Below are 15,557 nucleotides of genomic sequence, written 5' to 3' on the forward strand. Positions count from 1 at the left end.
ACAGTATGGAGGTTCCTTAACAAACTAAAAATAGAACTACCATACGACCCAGCAATCCCACTCCTGGGCATATAACCAAACAAAACTGTAATTCGAAACGATACGTGCATCCCTATGTTCATAGAGCACTATTTACAATCGCCAAAACATGGAAACAACCTAAATGTCCATTGACAGATGAATGGATAAAGAAGATGTGGTATCACACAATGGAATGTTACTCAGCCATGAAAAGAGTGAAATAATGCCATGTGCAGCAACATGGATGGACCTAGAGATTATTATACCAAGAGCAGTAAGTCAGACAGAGAAAGGCAAATAGCATATGATATCAATTACATGTGGACACTAAAATATGACACAAATGAACATAGCTACAAAACAGAAACAGACTCACAGAGAACAGACTTGTGGTTGCGGGGTGAGGTGAGTAGGGAAGGATTGGGAGTTTGGGATTAGCAGACGCCAACTATTCTATATAGGATGGATAAACAACAAGGTTCTACTGTATAGCACAGGGAACTATGTTCAGTATCCTGGGATAAACCATAACGGAAAAGAATATGAAAAAGAATATATATATATGTGGCTGAATCACTTTGCTGTACAGCAGAAATTAATACAACATTGTAAATAAACTATATGCCAATAAAATAAGAAAAATAATAATTCTCTACAGCTAGCTGGAGATGAAGCACAGTACATTGCAAGCCACGTTGATTTGGCGTCAACTCTGTGTGCGACATTTACAACCCAGGCAGGCCAAATCACTTCATCTCTCTGAGCCTCATTTTTCTCTTCTGAAAAAATGGGAACAATAAGACCCTTTCAACAAGGCTGTGAAGGTTAAGTGAAATAGTGTATGTGGAATATGGGACCAGAACCCAACCCAACCCAACCCTTCAGAATCCTACCTACTGTCCTTTCTCCTAATCAGAGTCAACCCAAGTCCTATTACTACAGGGCAGGTTTCCTAATTTCACAGGCGTTCCCTCTGCAGAATGGGCAGCTCCTTCCCTCAGCTCGGGCTCTTTCCTTCTCTGGCATTTAGATACACCTACAATGGCTGGTTTTCCTTTCCTGTCTTCCCCATTAGAGTGTGTCTTGCCTTAGAGTAGAAACCGTGCCTTTATCTCTGTCTCCCCAGAGCACATCACAGTAGATGTGTTGGCAGATGGAAGGAGTGAGGGATGGAAGAGACAAGGGAGGAACAAAGAAGGAGGGAGGAAGGGAGAGGAGGAGGGAGCTGGGAAGATGCTGGCTGTTGCAAGGCAACCATTTTAGAGCATGATGGATTCATTCAAAGAAACCACTTGACAGTACAGAATTCATCTTTTTATGACTGTGACAACACTAATGCATTTATTTCCCTTCTGAAATTAACTTTCTAATATTAAGAAAGGTCAAAATGAACTGCAGCAAAATGAGACATTTTGTCACTTTTAACAAATTATACCAAAGCAGACTGTCAGATTAAAGGGGGCACCGTTTTGAGTCTAAACCCTGATACCGATTGCATAATCAGAGCTCGTGCTTGCCATTCTGCTCTTTCCCTGCCCACAGACCTCCAATATTCCCTTTGGCCCAAATGATAAAACTCAAATATCTCAGCCTGTGTTCTGAGGCCCTTTAGAATATATTCACTTTTTTTTAAAAGCCATTCCTTCCCCCAAAGGGACACTGTACACCAGTCAGACCCACCTCCTTCCTCCTGTCCTCTTCCTACACACCTTTGCTCGTGTGACGTCTCTTGTCTTTACTGGCATCTCTCCCACCGTATGCCCGTGGAGACTCTCTCTACCCTTTCTCTGCCCCCACCCACCCAACCCATTGTCTGGCTCCTTGTTCCTCAGGATTTGACTTGTTCTGTCCTGGAGTCTGCCACTTCTGCTCTTTTAGCCTTGAGTTGCCCTTGACGATGGCTTGGACCCTGAATTCCTACTGCCTCTCTCACACCTTATTCTGCCCCACCCTTAATTCCCTTGGAGGCATTTGGGAAAGGCTTGGTGGTCTAGGAAGGGACACTGAATTGGGGGGCTTTGTTAAAGGGGAAAAAGAGGGAAAGGAAACAGTGCTGACCCTCTGTCCTGTTCCTCTCGGTCCTCCCTTTTTTTTTTTTTTTTTTTGCGGTACGCGGGCCTCTCACTGTGTGGCCTCTCCCGTTGCAGACCACAGGCTCCGGACGCGCAGGCTCAGCGGCCATGGCTCACGGGCCCAGCCGCTCCGCGGCATGTGGGATCTTCCCGAACCAGGGCACGAACCCGTGTCCCTTGCATCGGCAGGCGGACTCTCAACCACTGCGCCACCAGGGAAGCCCCCTCCCTTCTTTTGACTCATCCATCTGTGTGCTCCGCCCTGGGCTGGACTGGGGGATACCTGCAGTCAGAAGAACAAAGATTGAACCTTGACTCTGTTTCTTGGGAAAGTGTCTTAGTAACGTTTAGGGCTTAGTTTCCCTACCTGCAAAGTGAAACAAAACAGTAATCCCTATCTCACAACATGGCAGTGAGGGTCAAATGGCTGCTGATATGTGAAAGTGCTCTGAAAACGATACAGCTTTGAGACCAATTAGCAAAAATAATTATAACAGGGCTTCCCTGGTGGCGCAGTGGTTGAGAGTCCACCTGCCGATGCAGGGGACACGGGTTCGTGCCCCGGTCCGGGAGGATCCCACATGCCGCGGAGCGGCTGGGCCCGTGAGCCATGGCCGCTGAGGCTGCGCGTCCGGAGCCTGTGCTCCGCAACGGGAGAGGCCACAACAGTGAGAGGCCCGCGTACCGCCAAAAAAAAAAAAAAAAAAAAATTATAACAAGACCCATGTGCTAGTGATTCATCCCCAGGGCCTAAGCGATGTGCTCCCACCCTACGGAGGTGGTGGGGGCCTGAGTGTGAGCCCCAGCTCTACAGTCCTACCCTGTGGCCTCGGGCGGGCCAGCTCCCTGCCCTGGGCTCATGTGCTCTATGTTCTCTTTCTATGAAAGGTTAGTTTGGGGCACCTCTTCAGTTTTTCCAGCTCTGAAGTTCTCTGGCTCTACTAAGTGAGCTGTGAGACCCCAGAAGGCCAGAATTAAGTTACTAATTCAAGGTCAAAAGTACCCAAGTCAGGAGAAGTTGGGGATGTACGTGTTCTCAGGTGGTGCCCCGGTCTGTGAATAAAGAGGGGGCATCCTGAGGCGCTAACCTCTTGACTGACTTGGTGTCAGCTGACCCCACTCAGGACTCCATCCACCTCCTGACTTGCCTGGCGTGTTCAATCCAGGAGTTCATTCCAAGTGTTCCTTACAGTGCTGGGGGGAAGGGCAGGGTACCCAAAGTAACGGAATAAAGCTGGTATATCCATTTATAATGTCAATTGGACATAAAGACTATGGGGGTCATTCTGAACAGGTGCTATACAGAGGTGTCATCATACTCAAGAAGAGGCCAGATCAACAGAATCCCTCTTTTCTAGGTTGGCCATTTACATGTCTTTTAGAGATAAAAGAGGAGACTCCTGAGAGCTGCTGCGGTCCTGCTGGCTGCTCGGCCCCTGCGGAGCCCGCTCACCTCACCTGCACCAGGAAACGGGCTTTGGGATCAGACAGCTCTGACTCCACTTCAGCTCTGCTCCCATCAGCTGTGTGACCTTGCAGGTTCTAACGCTTTTCATTTGCTCCTTCCTTTCACTGACATTTTACTGATGTGTTAGGCATTATGCTCTGGGCAAGAGAATGCAGAGGTGACAGAGACATAGTTTTATCCCTCAAGGAATTCACAGTTGAGTAGAGAAAAACGAGCACGTAAAGCAATCAGCTTGCTGTGGAGTGATAGATGTGAGCACCGGGAGAGATTACGGTGGGGTGAGGGCGGGGGTGTCCTTCATGCTGAGCCTTAGTTTCCTCAGCTAAGAAATGGGGATAATGACGCCCAGTTCATAAGGCTGTTAGATGGGTTCCATGAGACAATGCCTAGCACTTAATAGATGCTCAATAAATATCAGCGCCTTCCCCCTTCCTCAGCCCACCAACCGCCTAGGATCCTAAGCAGCTGCTTTCATTTGCCCCATCTGCACAAGAACGTCCTGTCACGTAACAGAAATGTCTATTAAAGAACATGCTTTAGCAATTGGAGGAGTTTGCAAGGTCACAGCCTAGAGCTAAACTCTAACAGGAAAGAAATTGTCCTCTTGTAACAGGGAGCCTGAGTAAGTCAACTCTTTCGACTGCTGAGTGTGCACTGGTGGTGCCAAAGAAAAGCTTTGGCCTTGACATGCCCTCTAGGTATGGCCAGTGAGAGGCCATTTCTGACAAATGGCCTTAGCTGCCAACCAGCATACAAACTCCGCCTTCCAGCTAGCCCTCCTCCAGAGCCTCTGCTAGTGCATCCCACCCCATGCCACCTGTGGGGTCTGGAATCACCCCAAGGGGTCTGGAGGATCACAGTCAATGGTATTCACTTTAGAACGATCCTTGCTGGTGTCAGCCCTTAGGGATTATAGCAGGTTGCCCCAACACACATGCACATATACCCAAAACCTGGGAATGATGGAAATCCACTTGCCCACCAGAGGTGAAACCGTAAAATCCACACAGAATGGATCAGAACAGACAAATATAGGAAGCCGTAAGAGAGAAAGGCTCCATGCCTGGAACTGAGCTGAGTGTCACCCAATTAAGAGTTATTAGCTCAGCTGAAGAAAGCCTGAGTCACAGATGGAGGTTGGGGAGTGGTCAGAGAAGCTGAGATAAAGGCTAGACCTGCTCCCAGTCTATCTTTTAAAAACTTCTGGCAATGCTCTTGCGATAATCAGAACTATAGCTGTTTTTTTAATGCTACAGTTTAAAGATAGTGACAATGTTCTGAAGATGGCTTTGTGAAATTAACGTTGAAATATCAGTTACTGTATATTACTGGATTTGAGCTTATAGTAAGAATAAATGCTAACATTAATTGAGTGCTTACAATGTACCAGCCTTAGGAAATACCACGCTAAGTGCTGAGTGCTTTCTATGCAGGGTCTTCTTTACTTCTCACAACACCGCTGTGAGGAGATGCTACTACCCCATTTCACAGATAAAGCCACAGAGGCTCAGAGAAGTGAGGTGACAGGAAGAGGCAGAATTGGAAGCTGGAGGCAATTTTTGACTGCAGAGCTCTTGCTCTTCCTCCCTGAGAGTAAAGGGTCTGCCTCTGGTCCTGGCTGACAGGACAGTATTTGAAAGCCAAAGACTTAGCAGACGAGCAAAGGGCCAAAGTAGGGGAAAAGGGCACAATCTGAGGTTTGCTCCGGGGAAGGGGAGATGAGAAGTCTTTGTTATGCTTACAAAGAGGGTGCAGAGGAGTTAACAGACTTCCTAGGATGTTAGGAGCCTGGATATAGGTACCTCTGGGACAGGCATTTTGGTTTTGTTTTGGTTTTTTGTTTGCTTGTTTGTTTTTTGCGGTACGCGGGCCTCTCACTGTTGTGGCCTCTCCCGCTGTGGAGCACAGGGTCCAGACGCGCGGGCTCAGTGGCCATGGCCCACGGGCCCAGCCGCTCCGCGGTATGTGGGATCTTCCCGGATCGGGGCACGAACCCGTGTCCCCTGCATCAGCAGGCGGACGCTCAACCACTGCGCCACCAGGGAAGCCCTGGGACAGGCATTTTGAACAGAGCAGAGGTACAATGGCTGGATGGTTGGATGGAAAGATAGATAAAAGGATGGCTACTTAGAGGGATGGATGCACAAATGATACCGACTGCTTCCAGTTTCCCTCTATAAGGTGGGCTGACCTGGCTTCATGAGGCTCTTATCCTAGGGACTGGCCCAGAACCAAGCACTTGACTCTGATGAGTTTGGTTCTGTTTTATAAAATAAAATAAATTCCCTCCTCATATATGGGTAGTCAGGTCCCCTCCTCCTTCCATAACTTTTTTCCAATTTTAAAGTTAACATATACTTATGGAAAACTGTTGGGAAACATAAAAAAAGGGGGGAGAAGAAAACAACCCTATTACCCAGAAATACCACTGTTAACATCTCGTTTACCTCCATTCTTTTTGTGTACATTTTGAACCTGGTTGTTATATATGTCTTAACATATAATACATATGCAACTTTGTCTTATCTTTTTTTCACTGAAAATTGCAGCATAGACATTTTCACAATATTATAACATCCATTACATGAACGTATTGTGACATACTTCATCAGTTTCCCACTGTTAGGCGTTTCAATTTTTCTTGGTTTTTTTCTTACTGTTTTATAAATAATGATTCTGTGGACTTTTTTTTTTTTTGCATAAATCCTTATTCACACATCAGATTATTTTAGCCTAGGTCTCTAGTACTGTAATTGCTGGCTAAAGCTACAAACACACCAATATATTTTAAACCCCAGAAAGTCATAATAACATTGTTTTTCTCTTTTAAATTTCATGTCTTCCCTGCTCCCTGAAGGAAAGCTCCCACGGCTTCAGGATGAAGTCCAAACTCCCTGGGGTAGCCAGGGACTTTATGACTGGCCGCTGCCTAGAGCCCAATCTTACTTCCAGTCCCTTGCCCCGAGTTCCTCCCATCCCCATATACCAAACTCCCTGGAATTCCCTGAGTATATTCACCAGTCTAGTACATATGTCTTCACACACACTGCTCCCTCTGCCTGTAATACTTCCTGTGGTCTTTGTCTAAACAACTCCTATGCTTCCTTCAAGGCTCATCTCGGAGGTCACGTTCTCTCGCAAGTCTTGTCTGACACCAAGTCCAGTTGGGATGACCTGCTTTTCCCACATGGTACCCAGATCCCTTGTCTATCGTAACACTTCCCACCCTGTCGTGCCATCACTGGTTTACTGAGTCTGGAACGCTAGACCAGGGGTTTGCAGACTTTCTATGGCCTTGGAATCCTTTATTCAAACACATATTTTATACTAATAATAGTGAAAATCTTTTGAGAATAAATGTGCCTGGCACAGTGACGGTACAGTGCCTGAAGCAGGACACATGGATCACTTCAGTTAATCCTCACAACAGCTTCTTACAAACAAGGAAAACTGAAGCTTAAAAAGGTTAAGAGACCTGCCCAAAGTAGCAAAGCCATTGAATGTTGAAATAAGATTTAAACCTGGGCCTGAGCCTGAGCTCTTAGCCACAAACTTATACCTTTCTGGTTAAAATGGAGAGGAGCCCCATGTGAGGGAGTCCTCAGACCTCTTGCAATTTTTCTAAAAGCAGTTGGAAATCCACTGCTCTATTCTGGATAATCAGCTCCTTGAGGGGAGGGACTGTTTCTTATTTGCCTTTGTACTCCAGTATACAGGGCTTGGGCTCAGAAAATGTGTGTTGAATGGATAAATGAATGATTTTTCCCTTTTGAAGGCTATAGGGAAGTTACTCTTTTATGTATACACTTTACTAGCTTTGTAGTAAAAGCAAGAAATAGGAGCCTGGAATGGCTTGCTGAGTGGGAGAGCATCAAAGCTCATTGGACAGAAGGTCAAGTTGTGTCCAGGCTGATAAGACTTCTCACAGCCAGACACCTGGGGCCAGTACAAGGCTTGGGAGGTGGGCATTAGTACTTCAGGAGGATGGGGCAATTTCTGGATGAAAGGTTAGACAGTTCAATTCTTGCTGGACACAGTGCTTAGTCTGGTCCCTTTCATCAGAATTCAGCTCTCTCCAGCACGGTAAATGGTGGACTAATTAGGCATCTGACTTACTTGATTTCCCATGGCTAAGGCCGATTTCTGAAATGCAATATGCTATTTGATGTACCAGCGTGAATTCATCCTTAGCTCAGGAGTCTCCCAACAGTAACAACCAAAAATAACTCTTGGAAAAGTTCCACACACATTGAACACAAAACACCCTAAAATGTAACCTGTAGTCTGTCATAGGCCAGCTCAGTTGAGCCTCTAATGCGGTGGCAGGCTGTGTGCAGATCCCAATGCTCTCGGTCCCGGGGCCTGGAAAGGAGAAGGGGAGGAGTTTGCTGGAGGGGTGAGAAATGGGTGCGGTAGGTGAATTGGAAAAGTTCCTGGAAGAGATGACCTGGAGTTAAGCTGGAGTGTTTGGGTTACTCCCAGATTATTCTCAGGCTGTCCACAGAGACCTCTTTTTAACTCACTGTGGCCTGGATAATTGGGTGCTCATGGGATAGGAAAAATGGGGAAGCACGCTTGGTCTAACCTAGAAACCAGGGTAAGTGGAACAGATACGGGCAGCAGAGAGGGGTGAGGAGAAGAATTTTAGAATTTTCAGATTTGTGACGGAGATCCTCATGGCTGGATTCTAACATTCTGGAATTTTCAAATTTGTAAGCTTGAGAAGATTCCATATGTGAGAGCATTTTATGACAAGGGATTAGCAGGGGCAAAAAATGAAGGAACGAAGATGAGTCCATGGAAATGCAGCACGGTGAGAAAGTTGCGGAGGTCGATTTCTCTGGGATGTTCCTGTGCTATATTGATAAGGGGCAATGGGTCAGATGAGGGAGCTGCCAAGATGTCCCCAAACCATCCTTGAGGACCTACCAAGCGTGGGACCCTGCCAGGTGATGGAGAGGCACGCTGGAAAAGATGGAGCTTCTATCCTTGAGAAGCTCAGCATAAAGGAGGCAGGGAAACTATCACTAAAACACAGCGTGATGTGCGCTTTAACCGGGAGGTGTGCCCAGCTCTGCGGGCTGCCTACAGACATCCAAACAGCTACCCTTCCTGAGAACTGCATTTCAATCAATGTTCAAGAGGCCCTCATTGAGCTGCCAGCTAGTAGCCAGCCCTGCCCAGGGCAGCAGGGAGGGGAAGGCAGATCCTTTGCACTGGAGGGGTTTGCAATTTAGCTGAGAAAATGGAACCTATAGTCAGAGGAGATGCTTCTATGGTGCCAAGCCCATGGAATACACTCTATAAATGTTGATGGGCTAAACCACTAGGAGACAGAAGCAAAGTCTATCAATAGACTTTGGGCCAAAGTGTTCAGGGATATCTTAGAAGCGGTGGGGCTGGAGGTGGGTTCTGAAGAAGGGGGATTTTGAGAGTGGCTAAGCGTGTCTCCTGACTTGAATACTTTTCCTTCTCTCTCTTTTTTTTTTTAACATCTTTATTGTGGTATAATTGCTTTACAATGGTGTGTTAGTTTCTGCTTTACAACAAAGTGAATCAGTTATACATATACCTATGTTCCCATATCTCTTCCCTCTTGCATCTCCCTCCCTCCCACCCTCCCTATCCCACCCCTCCAGGCGGTCACAAAGCACCGAGCTGATCTCCCTGTGCTATGCGGCTGCTTCCCACTAGCTATCTACCTTACGTTTGGTAGTGTATATACGTCCATGCCTCTGTATTCATCAGATTCCCACACATTTTTCAAACACTGTGCAGATGCTCATTCCAGGTTCTGATGAGTGGATTTCTTCTTACCCGCCTGTCTCTCCTCTCTCTCTCCCAACACGCATTCACGGCAGGCCTGTGCCCTCCCTGCGTTGGGTGTTAGGGATACAGAAGTGACCAAGGTGAAGTTCAGGGCCTTGGTGGGATCACAGTCTGTGGTGGGCTATAGGAGCTGGAGGTGGGGTTGGGGACAGTGAGGTAAGTGCTGTAATGACGAAATGCATAAAATCTCAATAGCTCCATTTTTAATATACCTACTACTGAGTGTTATTTATGTGCATATTATCTTATCCCGAGAGAAATCTCATGAGATGGGCGTTGTTGATCCCAATTTACAGATAGGGAAAATAGGACACAGAGAGCTTAACTGACCTGACTCAGAGGGAAACTTCTAGAAGCTTTGCTGGTCCCCATGCAGTTGAAACAATATGTATCTAGTTAGTTGGTGAGAGGCATCCAGAATCTTTCATGGAAAGATGTTAGAGAAATTGGAGGAAACAACCAGCTTGACAGGAATATTGCTCTGACATGAGAGCTCCATCTATCCACCCTGCTCCTGCCACAGTCCAAGCTATAATCTAGAGAGGTAGAAAAACGACACCTTTTATGATAGGGGGAAGTTACCCTTTAGAAAAGTAATGATTTCTCTTAAAATTCTTTAAAGTTTCATGAACCATCTCAAACTGTTGTAGGAAAATCTGTAAAAACTGCATGAACTCAGAGCCCCCTCTACAATACCACATTTACTTCCAGCCTTTACTCCCATATTCAACCTTTCTCCTGGTGGCTGTTTACTGATTTCCTGGGCCCTGCTGCTAGGAGTGGAAGAAAGCACTGGAGTAGACCCACGTGTGTGGCCTATGGCAGTGGTGTGAGAGCATTGCACCTACTCCTCTTGAAACCTTTAGCAGCCGGGGCAGGCTGGACATTTCCGCAGGGAATTCCTCTCCATGCTGCCCCACGGCAATAATCCTTCCTCACCTTTACAAAACGCTTCATGTTCATATAATGGGGTGTCTCTCTCCAACTTGCGAGCTAAGCAGGTCAGGGACTGTTCTTCCCTTTAGCAGATGGGCACACCGAGGCTCAGGAAACTGACATTGATGGAGCTTCTGCCATGTGCTGGGCACCTGCACAGGCATTCACTCCGGGAATGCTTCCTGTGCTTCCCTGCAGCAGCCAGGACTTTTGCGCCTTGGCGTGAAATCCTGCACAGCAGTGCAGCGTACATAACCAAGAAACAACTCCAAGATGACACAGACTTGCAGCCAGAAGGGCCCTGTGGAGATCATCCTTCAACCCCTACAGTGTATAGATGGGGGGAAATGAAGGCTCAGAGAGGGGAAGAGACTTGCCTAAGAGCACCAAGCAAATCCATGGTTCAGCCACTCTGATGGGGGAGTTACATTCCCCGCAAGGCCCTCTTGCTGCCACAAAGATCAGCCCACATAGTTCCAGCTTCTCCCTGCAGGGGACCTCTGGCATAATAAAGTCATAGATGTGGGGATGAAACAAAAATCTGGGAACCCATTGTCCAGATTCCAAAGTTCCTGAGGCCTTGGTGAGATAGCTTGCAAACGCCCCGGGGATGTGGTTTTCACCTGGGCTGGCACAGTCTGCTCCTAGGGATGGATAAACATCCTGCCATGGGGGCAAAGAATTATCCCGCCCCAGATGCCGTGGCTGTGCCTCTTGCTCTCCTGGTTCCCTCCTAAGTGTGTGTGTGGGATGCAGATGGGACACCTCCGACCTTCTCCCCAGTACGCCCGTCCTTGCCCAGGTGAACTTACCCTTCCACCGGCAGGGTTCTCCCGCCAGACTGTCAGGTACTAACATGCAGGTGGCCTGCGGATTCTAGTGAGAGTCACCATCTCAGAGCCTTCTGGTCTGGTGACCGGAGAAACCTCTGTTCACCCTAAGAACAGACCTCATGGGCCATTTCCTTCTTTTTTAACTGACTGTGACACTGTGCTGTCTGTACGTTTGTGTACCTCTCCTTTGTGTGACTGTGTAGAACCATATACTTGTCTGTGTCTAGCTCTTATTTACCATGTTTACATAAAAATAGTTTCTGATTTATGTATGTGAACATGTGCATTTTCTGCATATTTCTATGTTGTGTGTGTGTGAATGAGCGTTTGTCCTGCACGTGTTATCCAACCGTGTCGCTCACTCTGCGCGTAAACATGTGATAATTTATTTATTTACCTGACAGAAAGAGAGCAGCTTATCTTGAGGATTACAGGAGGCAAGCAAGGAAAAAAAAACCCAGCCCTGTGCTGCTCTGTTTGAAAAACTGCTCCGTGTTGTTATGGCAGCTAATTTTCCTTAAATGATTTAAGGAAACGGATCTGTCTAAAAGAGCTGCAGCCAAGTTGTTATAGCAACACAGGCCTTTCTCCTCTAGGAGAAGGCAGGGAATCACCCCAGAGCATAGAGACTTCTCCACAAAGCAGCCCTGGGCTCTGAGGGACTCAGGGGGCCGAGGAGAGGGCAGGAGGGGACGCATTCACCTCCCATGTCCCTTCCTGGGCATCCTTCTTGAGCAGCCCTGGCCACGCTCAAGTTCGGGTCTCATCGTCTTTCACCTGCACCCCTGCCATCAGTGCCTATCGGGCACTCTTCTTCCGCTTAGTCTCCACGTTGCGGACCTAGTCACTTTGTAAAGCATCTATCATTCAACATCATATTCTCTCTGGTGCCGTGTTCTGCGCTCCGCCCTGGATACACATAGGACACGTCCTTGAATAGCATGTCAGGGACGTTGGCCTTTATCCCACAAATAATGGGGAGTCACTGGAAGGTTTTAAGCAGGGGAGAGAGCCTCAGGTGGATTTAAATTTTAGGACGTCTCTAGGGTTTCTAGATTGGGGGCCTGAATGGACTGAAGTACTATTGACTCATCCATCTCTCTGCCTCGCCCAAGCCGTTTTGATGACTCTTCAGTGATGGTACTGATTCTCAAGGTTGAGAGAGCTTGTGCGCCACAACATTCCCGACAAGCAGCACTTTGTTCCACTGCCTTAATTGTTTTAACAGTTGTTATACTTCAATTAAAAATCAGATTAATAAAGGGCCTAAGACTTTGATTTTAATGAGAAGAGAGCATTGGACCACAGGAAGAAGCCACATTCCTTGCCCATGAGCTTCCTCACAGCTGCCCTGTTGGACATGCTGCATACCCACCCCGGCAGCTGAGCTCTCCCACCTCCATTCTGTGGCTCAGCTCGCCCTGGAAAGCCCTCTCCCCTTTCCCTGTCACCTCCCTCATCCCTAACCCATAGCCACCTGATAAAATATTTCCCATTCCTAAAGGTCCAGTCCAAATCCCTTGAAAAAACTTCCTTGGGTCCCCCTGGGGATGCAAGCATGCACGCGCGCGCGCACACCGACACACACACACACACACACACACACACACACACACACACAACAATGCTCTCAGATATAGACCCTGCCCATCAGCAAGGGTCTTTCTGATTCTCTGCCTGCTGACCCTGTATGCAGAAGGCCACCAGGATGGAAGGTGTGAGGCTGTGGGCATTTAGAAACAAGGTCAGAAGCTGTCCTGGCAGTTTAGATAGCTCTGGGGTTGAGCGATTCTGATGATGTCTGTGATGGTGAAGGTCCAGGGTAGAAACGCCATTAGGGCAGATGCCTGGGGCACTGCGGTGTTTACATCTGGGCACATTGACTCTGGAAGTTAAATGTGAATTTGAATGGGATACAAATAATGTTTGTTGAGGATCTGGTACACACCCGGTATTGTGTTAGGTGCTTTCACATAGCTTTTTTTTAAACACCTCTGATGTTTCTTCCTTTAAAAAAAAAAAAAATTTATTTATTTTGGCTGCACCAAGTCTTAGTTGCGGCACATGGGATCTTTGTTGCGGCCTGTGGGATCTTTAGTTGTGGCATGCAAACTCTTAGTTGCAGCATGCAGGCTTCTTAGTTTCAGCATGAGAACTCTTAGTTGTGGCATGCATGTGGGATCTAGTTCCCTGACCAGGGATCAAACCTGAGCCCCTGCATTGGGAGAACGGAGTCTTACCCACTGGACCACCAGGGAAGTCCCTCACAGAGTTTTTAGGTAGAGAGATAGTATAATTTCTCATCCAAAAGGGATGCTTTTAAGAGTGGAAGTACGTACCATTAATAAATACTCCAGGAAAATGGGTATAGACCAGAACTGCCCTGGGCAAGCCGAAACTTTCAACCATCCTTTCTACAGATCACACTTTGTACATTCTTTTGGTAACCCTTGACGCAACTTGTAAATCTATATTTATCAGTATTCACTTGTTTAATGCTTATTCTCCCACTAGATTGTAAGAGTTAGGGTTTTGTTCACTATTATGACTACAATGCCTGGTAGTTAGAAACTACTTGATAAATATTTGTGGAAAAAGGAGGGAAAGAATGGAGTAAGATTCTGGGCAGGGGGGCGGGGAAGAGAGGAAGAGAGGGAGGGATCCAGGGTCCTGGTCCAGGTCAGCTTGGCTCTGATGTTAGTGTTCTACATCCTTGCTTGGGGCGTAAAGGAGTGGGCTTTCGGGAAGAAGGCAGCTCCCACAACTCGCTCAGCATCCTAGTGTGTTTACCAAGGTCCAACCAGGTGATGATCCATCTGGTCATAGCACAAAGATATCCTAATCCCTCTGAAGCTCGGTCTTGCCTGATCTGTATTCTGTAACAGGATCAGGTGCCCAGTTGCCTGGGAGCAAATCAATGACTTCAGATTGATGATGGCAACGGCAGGCTGATGCCTCTTCTCTTTAGCAAACTTGACGCCCTCCCTTCTGTTCCTCCCCCAGTTCTCTCCTCGGGGATTCACCTAAAACACTACTTTTTTCTGAGGCCCCCCACTCTGTCACTTCTCCTGCCTCGTGTCTTTTCTTTGATCGTGCCTCGTTGTCCCCTCTGTGAATAGCTCTTTAGTATCTATAAACCATATTACAGTGGGCATAACAGGATTTGCCATGTTCAATCCAATGCAACTCAACAAAGAGTTATTGAATAGCTATTATCAGCCAGATCAGAAAAAAAGGTGGGGGCTGTCCTCTTTTAATAAGAAGGTGGCAGAAGAAGGAGGTGTCATGATTCTATCAGGGAAACTACAGTTAACACCGAGGTCTGGGGGACAGAACCCAGCTGACAACAGACACCTCCTGAGCAATTCAGAAGCAGCATTTCTCTGCCAGGAAAGGTGGTCAGGATGGATCAAAAGTTCAGGGTAATAACGGGGTTTGGAGAGTATAGCTAACATCTTCTTTTGTAGACAAGGAGGGATGAATTGGAGAAGGAAGCAGATATACTAAAGCTATGGCTACGTAAGCCCTGACAGCAAGTGGGTTATAAAAAGACCTAGGGAAGCAAAGATCACAGAGGAAGACAAAAATGGCAGTTGAGTTAACTACTTTGCACCTAAGGTCTTTCTTACTTTTTCATTAATCCTTTGCTCTAATATATACATTTGTTTTTACGTACACAATTCTGCCTGGTGAATACATACTGCTCCTTAATTTAGGATACTCTTGTTGGTATCTTCAAAGAGAGTGAGTAGAATGAGGTACACAGGTGCATCATTGAAATACCCCAACTCTGGGACCTTTGCTGTCTTAGACACTGTCTGTCACCTGATGGCAGTCGAGGGGTCATAAATCACAATCATCAATGTAAGGCCAACTGGCCCGAGGCAGGGGAACACAATAAGATTCACAGGTTGCATCAGACCGAAATTCTCCGGACCACCCAGTTCCAGAAACTGCCCTGGAGACATTCCGGACCACCCAGTTCCAGGAACTGACCTGGGGACTTTGAACCCAGCCCAGCCTTTCGGCCTTTCGAGGGGCGGGACTAACGGTCCCCCAGGATACCCGAAAAGACCACCAAATAAGGAATACCCTGCGCCCTCCCAGATTCACCACACCCCTTTCCCTTCCCTCACCCGGGGGCGACTTCTCTGGCCCCTTTCTCTCGGACCAGTGAACCTCGCCCGGGAGCGCTCCCTAATGAAGCTCACTTGAAGCTTTCCTCTGTTTCGCCGTGCCGTTTGTTAAGATCCGACCTTACAATCAATGTTGGATCAGACGTAGTCTCACTATAATGTCTTCCAAACAACTGAGTCTCCTCCATGCACTATTTTTGCCAGTGTCATTTAGCTTCAAGTTGAACACTTTTAGTAAGGCCAAGTTCACAGGTCACACACC

General features: G+C 47.1%; 1 protein-coding gene across 2 annotated transcripts in view; it reads right to left on the reverse strand.

The window, feature by feature from the left end:
* LOC307188045 (BEN domain-containing protein 5) overlaps window positions 1–15,557 on the reverse strand; it is a gene marked incomplete at its 3' end in the record, with an annotated part of 1,401,459 nt that overhangs the window by 103,008 nt on the left and 1,282,894 nt on the right. The gene's annotated exons all lie outside the window — the stretch shown is intronic.

Source organism: Stenella coeruleoalba (assembly GCF_951394435.1).
Source record: "Stenella coeruleoalba genome assembly, chromosome: 1".
NCBI classification, from domain to species: domain Eukaryota; kingdom Metazoa; phylum Chordata; class Mammalia; order Artiodactyla; family Delphinidae; genus Stenella; species Stenella coeruleoalba.